The sequence below is a fragment of the Cucurbita pepo genome, chromosome 10 (assembly GCF_057944985.1).
Source record: "Cucurbita pepo subsp. pepo isolate OVF chromosome 10, ASM5794498v1, whole genome shotgun sequence".
In the NCBI taxonomy this organism is placed as follows: Eukaryota; Viridiplantae; Streptophyta; class Magnoliopsida; order Cucurbitales; family Cucurbitaceae; genus Cucurbita; species Cucurbita pepo.
In genome coordinates this window covers 16,801,140-16,816,428 of record NC_141807.1, presented here as the reverse complement: position 1 = coordinate 16,816,428, position 15,289 = coordinate 16,801,140, and the positions used below count along the sequence as shown (strand labels likewise).

At 38.2% G+C, this 15,289-nt stretch overlaps 1 non-coding gene across 1 annotated transcript; it reads left to right on the top strand.

Moving 5' to 3' along the window:
• The first annotated feature begins 6,677 nt into the window (after positions 1–6,677).
• Positions 6,678–6,749, top strand: TRNAP-AGG (transfer RNA proline (anticodon AGG)). The gene has a single exon. It is a non-coding gene; the product is annotated as a tRNA-Pro (tRNA).
• The last annotated feature ends 8,540 nt before the right edge of the window (positions 6,750–15,289 follow it).

Sequence of the window (15,289 nt, the reverse complement as noted above, 5' to 3'; positions counted from 1 at the left end):
GATTTGTAATTCCTTATCTAGAAGGAATCTCAAGATACAGAAAAAGGGAAAAATGATAAAAGAGCGATGATAAATTTGTAGAAAAGAAATAATCACTAATTTTAAATTGAATAGTCAAGAGTCAAGTTATGTGACGTGAGGGATGATAAATTTGTAGAAAAGAAATAATCACTAATTTTAAATTGAATAGTCAAGAGTCAAGTTATGTGACGTGGATAAAGTGTGGTGAACGTGGATCGAACACGTGACTTTCAGATTTTCAGTCTAACGCTCTTAAAACTAAGTTATCTTTACTAATATTTGAAAAAAAAAAATCATAAGTAAAGGTATTTCTGCTAATTCATTATATTTTAAAATGAAATAATCACTAATTTTAGATTGAATAAAGTTAGACAACTTAATGAACTTATGCAACCAAGTGCGGTATTTCCACTAATTCATTATTCATTGAAATTTTAAAAATAAATAATAACTAATTTTTTAAGATAATATTTGAAAAAAAAAAATCATAAGTAAAGGTATTTCTGCTAATTCATTATATTTTAAAATGAAATAATCACTAATTTTAGATTGAATAAAGTTATGCAACTTAATGAACTTATGCAACCAAGTGCGGTATTTCCGCTAATTCATTATTCATTGAAATTTTAAAAATAAATAATAACTAATTTTTTATTGAATAGTCAGCTTATGTAAATGGAAACAGGTGCGGTGAACGTGGAGATTAAACACGAGACCTTCAAAACTTTAGTTTGACACTCTCCCAACTGAGCTATCCCTGCTAACATTAAAAATAAAAATTCATAAGTAAAGTTATTTCCACTAATTCATTATATTTTAAAAAGAAATAATAATCAACTAAACTATAGGGTGCGATGAATGCAGATCAAACACAAGACCTTCCAATATTCAGTCTAATGCTCTCCCAACTAAGCAATTCCAGATAACATAAAAAATGAATAATCACATGTTTTAGATTGAATAGTCAAGTTATGCAACTTAGTCAACCTATTCCAATATTCAATCTAATGCTCTCCCAATTAAGTCATCCCAATAATCACATGTTTTAGATTGAATAGTCAAGTTGATAAAAAACACAATGCTCTCCCTATTATTAAGTCATAATTAAGTCATCCCAGATAACATAAAAAATGAATAATCACATGTCATTTTTAGATTAATGAGCAAACTGAGGTGGTTAATAGAAGATTAGGAGCATTGCTTAGGGCTATTATTTGTAAGAATATTAAGTCTTGGGACGAATGTTTGCCACTCATTGTTCTCTTTTTGAAGTTGCTTACTGATTTAATCCACTGACGCGTCTTGATATGATTTCTATTCATTCTAATATTTTTGTGAGTAAAGCAGCCACAAGTAAGGCAAATGGGATCAAAACATTGCATAAAGAGGGAAAGGAGACAATTGAGAAACAAAATTTCAATGTTGCTTCAAGAATTAACAAAGGACGGAATGAAATCATTTTTCAACCCGGTAACTGGCTTTTGATACATTTTCGCAAGGAGTGATTCCCATCTCAAAGGAAGACAAAGTTACATCCAAGAGGGGATGACCCTTATCAAGTCCTTGAAAGAATTAATAACAATTCATATAAAATGATTTTCCAGGAGAATTTTCAGCACATTCTACTTTCAATGTTGCTGACTTGAGTCCTTTTGATGTAGGTGATGATTTTCTGATTCGAGGACGAATCCTTTTGAAGAGGGGGAAGATGATAAGGATCACGGTGTTCCAAATATTCCAACTGGACCTATTACACGATCCAAGGCCAAGAAGATTCAACAAGCATTCATTCTTCATCTACAAAATTGGATAGACTCGGTTCAACTATTATTTCATGTGTTACAAGCTTATTAGATTGAGGAAGGACCATTTGGAACTTCAAAAGTGAATATTTACATGGAGCAAATGAAGTTGCAAGCATCATTACATGAGTTGTTAGTTTGTAATGGTAGAATTGTCAACTTGACTTCATTTTTTTTTTTTGGAGATTTAAGGGGATCGAGATTAAATCCCGGCCACTAACTTCTTTTGTAGGAGACTATAAATACCCACAAATTATTATGTAAAAATCAGATTTGTGATGGATGAAATTGATCTCTCAAGTTGAGATGTTTCCCTTCAAAATCCGAGCATCATCTATGCAAGTTTCATGTCATTCTTGTGGTAGAATTGCATGTGAGCCATGCAGTCACACTTTGTCACTATGTGTTTGAGTGAAATTCTCTACCTTCTACTTATTTTTTGGATTTCTTTGGTGCATATTCATTGTAATTTATCCTTATACAAACAAGTTTATTTTTGTAGGGAATGTATTAAGCACATGGATTTATTAATTACGGTGAACTTTTGTATAAAACGAAGTAAATACAAATGGAGTAACATGAGATAGAAGTAAACATAGTAATAAAAAGAAACTACATAAACTTAAAGAAAGTTAATCCCATTTTACAATATAAATATTGTTCAACTGTAGTAAAGAAGTAGTTTTGAAAATTAGCCACTCCAAATGAATCTATGTTTGGAAACTAAAATAAAGAAAGAAAAATAAATAAAAATATTTTTCAAAAACTTAGTTTGGTGTGAAATTTTGCTTAAAATTAAAATGTTTTCTTTTCCTTTCTTTTCTTTTTTATTTTTTATTTTTTTATAAAAGGATAAAACACATAATTTTGAAAAAAAACAAAAAAAAAAAAAAAAAAAACAAAACAAAATAGTTATCAAATGGGCCTAATTTTTAACATATCTATTCCAAAGGAATGCATGGGCTCTAGTGGCAATGCTGCTTCAACTGTGTGATAGACCCTGTGAAGTTAACATGACAATAATAGTAGGTTCTAAAGCATAAAAATATGTGGATAAATTTCATATATTGAGGTTGGATAAATTTCATATATTAAGGTGCGGAAAACATATACACACGAGCAACTAAAAATGATAGATCCACTATAAGGCTATTTGGTGTAGTGGTATGATTTTTTTTTACAAATTAGGTGGAATGAACAAACAAAAATAATGAGTTTAAAATTACCAAATAAAATATGTGGATAAATTATGAGTTTCAACATGTTTGCTACTTTTATCTAAAACTTGATCACGAGTTTTTCTTATTTGCATTGTAAAATTATGTATTTCTATGGATATCATTTCTATTTCTAGAATTGAAACAAAAACATGTGGATAAATTTCAAATATTGAGGCGCATAAAAGATATGGACGAGCAACTAAAAATGATAGATCCACTACAAGGCATTTGGTCTAGTGGTATGATTCTCGCTTTGGGTGCAAGATGTCTCGAGTTTGATTCTCAAAATGCCCCCAACAATTATATCAAATTGAAGCATGCAATATAATAAGATTTGAAATAGGTTTTTTAAACCTTGAACCAAGAAGTAATTCAAATGGATATTTGGAAAGAAAAAAAAAACTATATTTAATTATAATTTACCAGTGTCTTTATAACATGTTAATTGAAGAGAGCAAACAACAAAAATAAACAAACAAAGGAAATTTGTGTATGTATGATTCTCTTCAAATCTTGGAAACTAAGAGGATTCCTCTTCTTTCTTGACATCAAGACTTACTTTTTCGGGACTTGGACCATAAACAGTCATCTACTCTTACTCCTACACCCTTCTCTAAGAATCAACATAGCATAATCATTCCATGAAGGCCGAGGTAGTCTTATAAAAGAAGATGAGGGTACCACTTTCAAATCATTCCATGAGGACTTGAGAAAGTTTTGTAAGAGAAGATGAGGGTACCACTGTCTATTGCAGAATTTCTATGTGAATAGAGAATGAACTATATTCTTGGGAGATAAGATAAAGCCTCGAGCCTAACTTCAAAGGCATTACTCAAATTGTTCTATGATATTTTTTCTAGGAACTCTTTGTTATGTTGTCCGCTGAAGGTTTCAGGGAAGGGACACAGATTCTCTATTGCACTGATCTCCCAATAGAAGTTTTACCTAGGTCATCTATCGTCACAATTCTTTTAAGAAAAATGCGCCCAAATAACTAGTGAACAATAACATTTAAAGAAGTTTCAAAGAGCGAGAAGAGGATTGTGATAGAAGTTGCCTTAGGTAAAACTTCTTTAAATGTCTTAGCCAATCATGACCTCAGAATGAGGAGTCTCTTGGACAACAATAACATATGGACAACAAATGTCTTAGCCAATTGTGACGATCATGATTGCTCAAGGCGTGTTGCCCAAATGATCGGTAAACAATAACATTGCCCAAATAACTGCCTTGGACAATAAATCGTTTACAAGAATGGCTGAGACATGCAACATGCAACCACAAGCAACACGACTTGGGCAATCATGACTGTGACATCTGCCCGCACACAATTTATTGGATGAGGCTGACTTTAGGTCTCTCAATGCGCTTCCAGCTGATCTCATAATGATGAGTCTCTTCCAACCTACTAGGTGCTGTTGAAAATCACTTCTCGATTTGTTGAGTCTTCATGTCTTCTCTGTTCGTGTCTTTCCTACTTTCTTCACTTGAAACTTTTTCTTATTTGTATGACGTCATACCACCTACTTCTGCTTGATGTCTTATCGGTTGAAATAATAACGTTTCAAGTTACTAACGTGAACAACAAGATTAGTCCGCATCCATAAGAGCAATTGGATTCTATATGATGTCTTCATAATCTTATGGATAACTTTAACTAGTCCATAGTATTTTCACACAAGTTTTTGGTTCTTGTTGCTTTGAACTCGAAGTTTATCTGAACTTAACTTATATGAACTCTTTATTTTTCTTGAAATTATTGTGGTTGACGCTTCCGACTGACCCTTCTCTTCATCTATCTAGATGATATTTCTGTGTGAACATGTGTTACTTCAGTGGTTTGTTTCATGTAGTGGCAACAAGGTTTCTATTGAGGTTGACTCACTCGAGCTCCCCTTTTCAATTACAACAATAGCAGCAAGCATAGATTCATCATGGCTATGATTCTTTCTCAACTGTAGTATCGACATCATTTTCAACCCTTTTGGTTGATGGATGTTTTTCTGAATGATCGTCGGGTTAGACTCCATTACTACTAGACATTTTGCTAGGGGCATGTAAATGACTTTGTGTTTCAGCAGGATGTTCATTCCTGACACGACATTGAAGTCATCCATTTCAACTATCACTAAGCAATTTGCCTAGTCCAAGACTCCAGCTTGATTAGAGTTCTCATTGTGACTCTTAAGACAGGTAAAGCTTCCAAGTTGACGGCGTTCATCTTTCCTGTATCTTGATGCCAAAGGATGTTAAACTATTTTGCATCGGTCTCCATCATGAGTTGTGGGTGGCTCTAGAGTTGACAATGGTATTCCTTACTACTTTGTGCTTTACCCAAACCTCAACATACATAATGTATATATATTCATTTAACTATAACACATATGGTCCATGGAAGAATTGTAACTCTTATGCTCATTAACATTATAATGGCTATTACCTAAATTATAACCTAAAGTTGATAATTAATGTCCAATTAGCCAACCCTAAATTTGTAATCATTGTGGAGTGATTGAAATTACAATGGAAGTAGATTAAACTCCTAGTACCTTAAATGAAGTTGGTCTCTTCTAATAAAACACGAATTTCTCTTTAATATCATTAATACAATTATGCTTCATCTTGAACCTACTAAACATGAAACTAAAACTGCGTTCAATTTAACTCCATTTATTGTCATCTTGAATGACGTGTAGGATATATTCTTGATATTTCATATTACTTAAGCTTTTTTGTAAAATCACAATTAGACAACAACAAATATGAACTTGGGTCTGTTTATCATTTTAAAGAAATTTTCTTTCTCCATCTTATTCCTAATAACTCTGCAACTAAATTCATATTATGCTAAGAAACAAATTTTTTACTAGCAAGAAGTAAAATATGCAACTTTAACTAAAATTTCATCCAAACAAACTTTATTGCCATACAACATAGATGCAATTATAGCCTTCAAACAAAAACTAGAGTAGTTGTGGTGAACGGGATAGAAAATCTAGTGTTCATCCATAATATACAACCACTACCTAAATTATGACCTAAAAATTTGAAAACATAAGTTGTAGTTGAAAATTACATAAAACAATCCCCTAAATCCAAGAACTCGTGTCCAATTAGTAAATCCTAAAGATAGTAGCTTACATAGAGTAATTGAAGCTCCACATGAAGTAATTTAAAGTTCTAGTTACTTAACTAAAGTTTATCTCGTCTTTAATGAAGCATGAGTTGCACTTAAGTTCATGAAATGTTTATAGACTCCAACTCTTAGTACTATTAATGCAATTATATTTCATATGAGTTTGTCATAAATCAAACTATGGTACATTCAATACAACTTCATTTTCTTGTCATACGAAGAAAAATAGAAGAATTAAATCAAACAAACTGATGAACTGAGCCGAATAAATCCAACCCAACCCAAACTGATTAGTTTGGTTCATTTGTTGGGTTGTAGTTTATTTGATAACACTTGCATATTAGAACAATTCAATATTACATGCCTTACTTACAAGTAAAATACTAGATCATCAACTTTTTGTTTTATAGTCCAACAACCGCTCAAAAAAATAGATTTCAAACTTGAGAGAAAAAAATATATTGAGTAGGAGTTAAAAATGTTGCATTTTTTTAGAAAGGGTATTTGGTCTAGTGGTATGATTCTCGCTTAGGGTGCGAGAGGTCTCGAGTTCAATTCTCGGAATGCCCCTATGTTCATTTCTTAGAAGATGAGCCTCAGAGAATACAATTCAACATCTCTCAAGTTAGAGAGGTCTCAAGTTTCTTTCTAGGAACTTCTCATTATGTTATCCCATTATGTTATCCGCTGTCGTCAAATAGGTCAGGAAGGCAGTCGACTGTCACCTTGATGTGGTATTCTCAGGGGCTTGATGTGGTATTCTCAGGCAAGTTAGAGAGGTCTCAAGTTTCTTTCTAGGAACTTCTCATTATGTTATCCCATTATGTTATCCGCTGTCGTCAAATAGGTCAGGAAGGCAGTCGACTGTCACCTTGATGTGGTATTCTCAGGGGCTTGATGTGGTATTCTCAGGCAAGTTAGAGAGGTCTCAAGTTTCTTTCTAGGAACTTCTCATTATGTTATCCCATTATGTTATCCGCTGTCGTCAAATAGGTCAGGAAGGCAGTCGACTGTCACCTTGATGTGGTATTCTCAGGGGCTTGATGTGGTATTCTCAGGCAAGTTAGAGAGGTCTCAAGTTTCTTTCTAGGAACTTCTCATTATGTTATCCCATTATGTTATCCGCTGTCGTCAAATAGGTCAGGAAGGCAGTCGACTGTCACCTTGATGTGGTATTCTCAGGGGCTTGATGTGGTATTCTCAGGGGCTAGGTCAGGAAGGCAGTCGACTGTCACCTTGATGTGGTATTCTCAGGGGCTTGATGTGGTATTCTCAGGCAAGTTAGAGAGGTCTCAAGTTTCTTTCTAGGAACTTCTCATTATGTTATCCCATTATGTTATCCGCTGTCGTCAAATAGGTCAGGAAGGCAGTCGACTGTCACCTTGATGTGGTATTCTCAGGGGCTTGATGTGGTATTCTCAGGCAAGTTAGAGAGGTCTCAAGTTTCTTTCTAGGAACTTCTCATTATGTTATCCCATTATGTTATCCGCTGTCGTCAAATAGGTCAGGAAGGCAGTCGACTGTCACCTTGATGTGGTATTCTCAGGGGCTTGATGTGGTATTCTCAGGCAAGTTAGAGAGGTCTCAAGTTTCTTTCTAGGAACTTCTCATTATGTTATCCCATTATGTTATCCGCTGTCGTCAAATAGGTCAGGAAGGCAGTCGACTGTCACCTTGATGTGGTATTCTCAGGGGCTTGATGTGGTATTCTCAGGCAAGTTAGAGAGGTCTCAAGTTTCTTTCTAGGAACTTCTCATTATGTTATCCCATTATGTTATCCGCTGTCGTCAAATAGGTCAGGAAGGCAGTCGACTGTCACCTTGATGTGGTATTCTCAGGGGCTTGATGTGGTATTCTCAGGGGCTAGGTCAGGAAGGCAGTCGACTGTCACCTTGATGTGGTATTCTCAGGGGCTTGATGTGGTATTCTCAGGCAAGTTAGAGAGGTCTCAAGTTTCTTTCTAGGAACTTCTCATTATGTTATCCCATTATGTTATCCGCTGTCGTCAAATAGGTCAGGAAGGCAGTCGACTGTCACCTTGATGTGGTATTCTCAGGGGCTTGATGTGGTATTCTCAGGCAAGTTAGAGAGGTCTCAAGTTTCTTTCTAGGAACTTCTCATTATGTTATCCCATTATGTTATCCGCTGTCGTCAAATAGGTCAGGAAGGCAGTCGACTGTCACCTTGATGTGGTATTCTCAGGGGCTTGATGTGGTATTCTCAGGCAAGTTAGAGAGGTCTCAAGTTTCTTTCTAGGAACTTCTCATTATGTTATCCCATTATGTTATCCGCTGTCGTCAAATAGGTCAGGAAGGCAGTCGACTGTCACCTTGATGTGGTATTCTCAGGGGCTTGATGTGGTATTCTCAGGGGCTTGACTCAGGGGCTTGATGTGGTATTCTCAGGGGCTTGATGTGGTATTCTCAGGGGCTTGATGTGGTATTCTCAGGGGCTTGATGTGGTATTCTCAGGGGCTTGATGTGGTATTCTCAGGGGCTTGATGTGGTATTCTCAGGGGCCGAAGTGCTTGGGGCTTGATGTGGTATTCTCAGGGGCCGAAGTGCTTGGGGCTTGATGTGGTATTCTCAGGGGCCGAAGTGCTTGGGGCTTGATGTGGTATTCTCAGGGGCCGAAGTGCTTGGGGCTTGATGTGGTATTCTCAGGGGCCGAAGTGCTTGGGGCTTGATGTGGTATTCTCAGGGGCCGAAGTGCTTGGGGCTTGATGTGGTATTCTCAGGGGCCGAAGTGCTTGGGGCTTGATGTGGTATTCTCATGGGCCGAAGTGCTTGGGGCTTGATGTGGTATTCTCAGGGGCCGAAGTGCTTGGGGCTTGATGTGGTATTCTCATGGGCCGAAGTGCTTGGGGCTTGATGTGGTATTCTCAGGGGCCGAAGTGCTTGGGGCTTGATGTGGTATTCTCATGGGCCGAAGTGCTTGGGGCTTGATGTGGTATTCTCAGGGGCCGAAGTGCTTGGGGCTTGATGTGGTATTCTCAGGGGCCGAAGTGCTTGGGGCTTGATGTGCTTGATGTGGTATTCTCAGGGGCCGAAGTGCTTGGGGCTTGATGTGGTATTCTCAGGGGCCGAAGTGCAAAGCCCCGTAGTCTATTCGTGGTCAGGAAGGCAGGCATGTTGTCCTGTCACCTTGATGTGGTATTCTCACGGGGGCTTGATGTGGTATTCTCAGGGGCCGAAGTGCTTGGGGCTTGATGTGGTATTCTCAGGCAGGCATGTTGTCCTGTCACCTTGATGTGGTATTCTCAGGGGCCGAAGTGCTTGGGGCTTGATGTGGTATTCTCAGGGGCCGAAGTGCTTGGGGCTTGATGTGGTATTCTCAGGGGCCGAAGTGCTTGGGGCTTGATGTGGTATTCTCAGGGGCCGAAGTGCTTGGGGCTTGATGTGGTATTCTCAGGGGCCGAAGTGCAAAGCCCCGTAGTCTATTCGTGGTCAGGAAGGCAGGCATGTTGTCCTGTCACCTTGATGTGGTATTCTCAGGGGGGCTTGATGTGGTATTCTCAGGGGGGCTTGATGTGGTATTCTCAGGGGCTTGATGTGGTATTCTCAGGGGGGCTTGATGTGGTATTCTCAGGGGCCGAAGTGCAAAGCCCCGTAGTCTATCCGTGGTCAGGAAGGCAGGCATGTTGTCCGCTGTCGTCACATAGGTCATCTTTCGTCACAATCCTTTTAAGAAAGATGCGCCCAAATAACTGATTAAGAAGTTTTAGAGAGTTCGAATCCTGTCACCTTGATGTGGTATTCTCAGGGGCCGAAGTGCAAAGCCCCATAGCCTATTTGTGGTCAAGAAGGCAAGCAAACCGCATACACTGAAAAAAAAAAAAGATCTTCTTTTCTATCACACGTAGAATTGTCATTATTTTGTCTTTTGAAACCCCTTACCTTATCAGTCATCAGGCAGGTTTTTGGTATCATATATCGAGATAATTATTATGAAAAAGCTATTCCACTAGTGTGACTTAGATACCCTTTCTTTGTGGTATCAGTCATGCTATTTGAATAGCCTAAAGTCATCATAGCCTCTCCACCAGTTCCGAAGACTCCTTCGGCATCAATGTGCTCTAATGAAAGAGATCAGACCCTTTCCTGAACAAGAATCGGGCACAAAACACCGAATGAGAAAGTCAAAAGCGAGCTCTTTTCGCGTATACGCAATCTTGAAACCCAATTAGCTCACGGACTGTCTCTTCAACCCTGGCGAGTATGAGTGCTTGGTAAGAGAGAATGTCGAATGAGAAAGACATTCGATTACGACAACATTCGCAGCTACCAAAGTGCACTAAACCTAGTAGAGATCTTCGACATAACGATAATGGAACTTCAAGCCCATTTAATCAATCCGCTCTATACCTTATTGTTGACCGAATCAGATGCACGCCAGGCCTAAATTCTCTCTCAGTCACCTGGAGATGAAAGGAAGATAAGATCCGAAGTTTACGAATCGAAGAGAAAGTGGATCTGAGTTCTACACGCTTTCATTTTCAAAAGCTTCGCTTGCCTATGGTACTTTATTCATGATGTGCAACAATACGGTCATCTCTTAGCCGTGTATAGAGAATTCCTTGATCATTTCCTTGGCGGATAACACAAATGAAATCGCTTCCCTGACCGCCCATCTTATGAGTCCATTCTTGTCTTGTTGGTTTGTTGTATTATTCTATACCTCTCTCGATTGATAGAAAGACGTTCGAGAGCTGGGAGGGCCTATCGTGAGGGAACTTTCCTTTTCACGGTAGGCAAAGGTAAAGCGGGAGCTGCATATGTCCACGGTGATCAAGGCAGAGTGACTCCTTCATTAAAAGAGGTTGGTTTTATCGAAACTGTTAGATCCGCTTTCATTAAAGAAAAAATAGGAGGTCTTGGTTTGGCCGATGTCGATTCGTATGGCAATGCGGACTCGACTCAGGATGAGGATTTCGCTTTTCATACTGCTGCTATGAGCCGAAAGAGCTGGTAAGCCATCTCGCTAAACGTAAGGACAAAGCACGTACGGGTTGACCTTGTTACAAGGGGCGGGGGCCAGCCAAAGAAGGTCAGTCGGACTAGGTTAGGACCGTTTGATCAGGTTCAGCTAGGTTCTTCCATGCGAGAATGTATGCGTATCGGTATACTCTTTAGGACCGGTTGCTTCCTCTTTTTGTTTATACGTTTGGAGAAACCTGCTAAGCCCGCCTTTCTTACCAGGTGTGATTCAATCTTTCAGCTCAAACATTCCTATTGTCCAATGGAAAAGGTAGGAGTACGACTACCTTTTCCTTTTCTTGACCGAGCCAAGGGATCATTCAGTTTCTACCAAAAAGTTTGCTATCTATTAGTTGCCATAATCGAATGTATTTCTCATTTCATGATAGCTCCTCCAAGAGCTTCCTGGTCCGTAGTAGACGAAACCTTGAACTTCTATCGAACTTATAGCATTGCTGGTGAGCTCGCCGTTTAGGGTTGGCCTTAAAGGAGATCGAGCAGCCTTTCTTTCCCTACCTGGTATGCTTTCCCGATTATCGAGCAACTAGCCAACTAGCCAAAGAGAGAGGGAGAGGGATCATGTCAATCAATTTGTATGTGCATTTTGTCTATCCTATACTTGCCTGCTTAGTTTTCTTAGCCAACAACTCCGATTTTTCCCAAACCAAGAGGTCCTGCTTATCCATACCCAACAGTCACACTTTCAGCTGAAAGACTGATGTTTTTTCATAAAGTCGGTTCATAGATCAAGAAAGAATGAAGCTGCTTACAGGGACGATTACGCGATATGTCTTTTCATACTCGCCTTTTCTTTAACCCTGCTATCAACCTAGCCATTCTCGCTTGTTGCTTTAAGGGGTCTCCCCACTGTAGATTACTCGGATTGGTTCTCGCGTCCCTGTGCCAAAAAGGATGGGCGAGTTTGGTTTGAGTGTTCATTGATTAGGTGGATCCATATGCTTCGCGGAGCTGAGACGAGGTGTAGCGCAGTCAGGTCAGCACATCTGTTTTGGGTATGTCGTCCGCTAAAGGTTTTAGGAAAGAGGGTACAAATTTTCTACATAGGTCATCTGTGGTCACAATTCTTATAAGAAAGATGCTCCCAAAGAATCGGTGAACAATAGTCTTTAAAGAAGTTTCAGAGAGCAAGAAGAAACAGAACAGAGAATAGGAGTGAGTCGTGCAAGGAAGAAGGAACTAGTAGGTTTAATTTCGGTTCGTTTGAACTAAAAAATGAACCAAAAATTTTCAAACGAACCCAAATTTAAGACTCACTAGCCCAAAGTCTATATGTGGTAAAAAAAAACCTTCCGTGGCCCAACCCTTATTCGCAGTCCGCATCCAACCATTTCCTTTTCAACCTACACGTATGCTCTAGGCCAAACTCACGTAACTAGTCAGAAGATGCGGCCCACAACTGAACGGAAGACAAGTGTCACAATCGCACTCTTGCAGTAGTGAGACAATGATTATGTGACATTTGTTCTAATCCAATGAACAAGTCAACCATGCAAAATTTAGACTGAACGAACAATAGTAGTGTATGCTCGAATCACGTTTAGAAGAAATATTTTAGAAAGCGTGAGCGAGGAAATACGTTAAAAATAATTTCAAATAAAGCTATGTTATAAGCTAAAAGTAAAGAAACAACAACTGGTCACGTTCTCCTATAGTACATTTTGGGACATTTTAGTCCTGATGGGTGTAGATATGATTTTGAGGACTAATCATACACCCCGTATTGGCACAACAATAATAGTAAAGGCCTATCTAAGATGAAAGCAAGTAAAAGGGATTTGGAATGATCATGCCACCATGAACCACAAATCGTTTACTTGAATAACTGAGACATCTAACATGCAGCCACAGGCAACACGCCTTGGCCAATCATGACCGCGACATCTGCCCTTACATAATTTGTCAATATCTCTATCAATGGGCTCTTCATAAACTCAACATTGTAGGATGAGGCTGACTTTAGGTCTCGCGACGCGCTTCTAGCTTATCTCAGTATTGAGGAGTCTTTTCCAACCTACTAGGAGCTGTTGAAAATCACTTCTCGGTTTGTTAACTCTTCAAGTCTTCTCTGTTGGTGTCTTTCCTACTTTCTTCTCTTGAAACAATTTCTTCTTTGCATGACGTCATACCATCTACTTTTACTTGATGTTTTCTTGGTCGGAATAATAACGTTTCAAGTTACTGACGTGGACAACAGGGTTAGTCTGTATCCATAGGAGCAATTGGATCTTATATGATGTCTTCCTAATCTTGTGGACAACTTCGACTAGTCCATAGAATTTTCGCACCAGTCTTTGGTTCTTGTTGCTTTGAACTCAAAGTTGATCTGACCTTAACTTATCATAACTCTCTATTTGCTTTGAAATTATCGTGGTCAACCCTTCTCTTCATCCGTCTGGATGGTATTTTTGCGTGAACATGTGTTGCTTTAGTGGTTTGTTTTTGTCTCCCTTCTTCAGTAGAGGTGTTGGCTTGGTGTCTTTGCCAAGCATTTGAGTGATCACTGACAAGAGCCTTTGTAGGTCAAATAAACTCGACTGTGAACATGCCATTTTGCTATTTGTAGAATTCAACTAGCTCAGGCTGAGCCGCATGACATCTATTTGTGGTAGGCGACATAAAACTAATCTTGTGATTTATCTCTCTTGGTGGGGTTAAACCCAATATCTGACCCTCTTGTTTTGGGTCTTGGTGTTCATGTAATGGCAATAAAGTTTTTGTTGAGGTTGGCACACTTGAGCTCTCCCTTTTCAAATACAACAATGGCAGCAAGTGTAGATTCATCATGGCTAAGATTCTTTCTCAACTGTACTATCGTCATCATTTTCACCCCTCTTAGTTGATGGATGTTTGTCTGAATGATCGTTGGGTTAGACTCTGTTACTACTAGACATTTTGCTAGGGGCATGTAAATGACTTTGTGCTCTAGCAGGATGTCAATCCCGAACTATTTGGGCTCTAGAATGTTGGATATGAAGGCTAACTATTTATAGTAAAAATCTGATAGAGATATATATCCTAAATAATTATATATAGTAGGCGGTTACATATAGTGAAGCTATATATAATAAACTGAAATCATAGGTATACCCATTAGTTAGTGCTTCGTAAATGTACATTTCTTTCTCTCCATATCCTCTCTTTGCATACCTGAAGTCATTAATACAAAACCATTAGTCAATATTTCTTCTTACATTTTCTCTATCATGTTTTTTTGTGTTCATTTAGATCAAGTGTGTGCATTGTTGTGTGATTCTAATAACTGGTATCAGAGCGAAGAGAGATTCACCACGATCTGTGAAGATGGAAAGTTCAAAGACTGGAATTGAAAAGTTTGATGGATTCGATATCATTTTCTAGAAGATGCAGATTGAAGACTATCTATACGAGAAAGATATTCAGGAACCCATTTTGGGGTGAAGCTAGATACCATGACCAAGGAGGAGTGGGAGCTCAAGGATTGTCACGCCATAGGGTTAATCTGGTTGACGCTGCCAAGGAACCAAAGAAAGTGCGATTGGAAATGGTCCATACAGACGTTTGGGGACCATCTCCAGTTTCTTCATTTCTAGTACCAAAATTTTATGGATTAGATGTCTCGCACTGTGCAACGACAGCTCTCTGTTTTCCTAAGGCTAGTCAGATATCTCATGACCACTCTTTTCCTCCTCACCATATCTAGACACTACAACGTTGATCCACTATTGTCTTATATAGTTAACGTTCACTCTTTAACGTCCAAGGACATTTTATAACTACCACGAAAATCAAAACATACAATAAATTCATACAAGTTTTACAACATATCGTATAATACAAAATAAGATTAGACTGCATACTTGGTCGCGGAGAAACGTGTCATCGAGCTGAGTCATAGAGATATACGACTCTTTATCCTAAGAAAAAATCTATATAATTTAAAATCTGACTGCTCTGATACCAATCTGTCACAACCCAAATTTCAAGAGTTCAAAACTCAAATACAAACTAAAATTGAGAGTGAAAACAAATAAAAATAAAAGTAAATTAATATAAAATAAGAAAATGTTGTAAAATTAAAATGAGATTGAGAAAACAACACAACATTAAATATAAAATAAAATAAAATTATAAGAC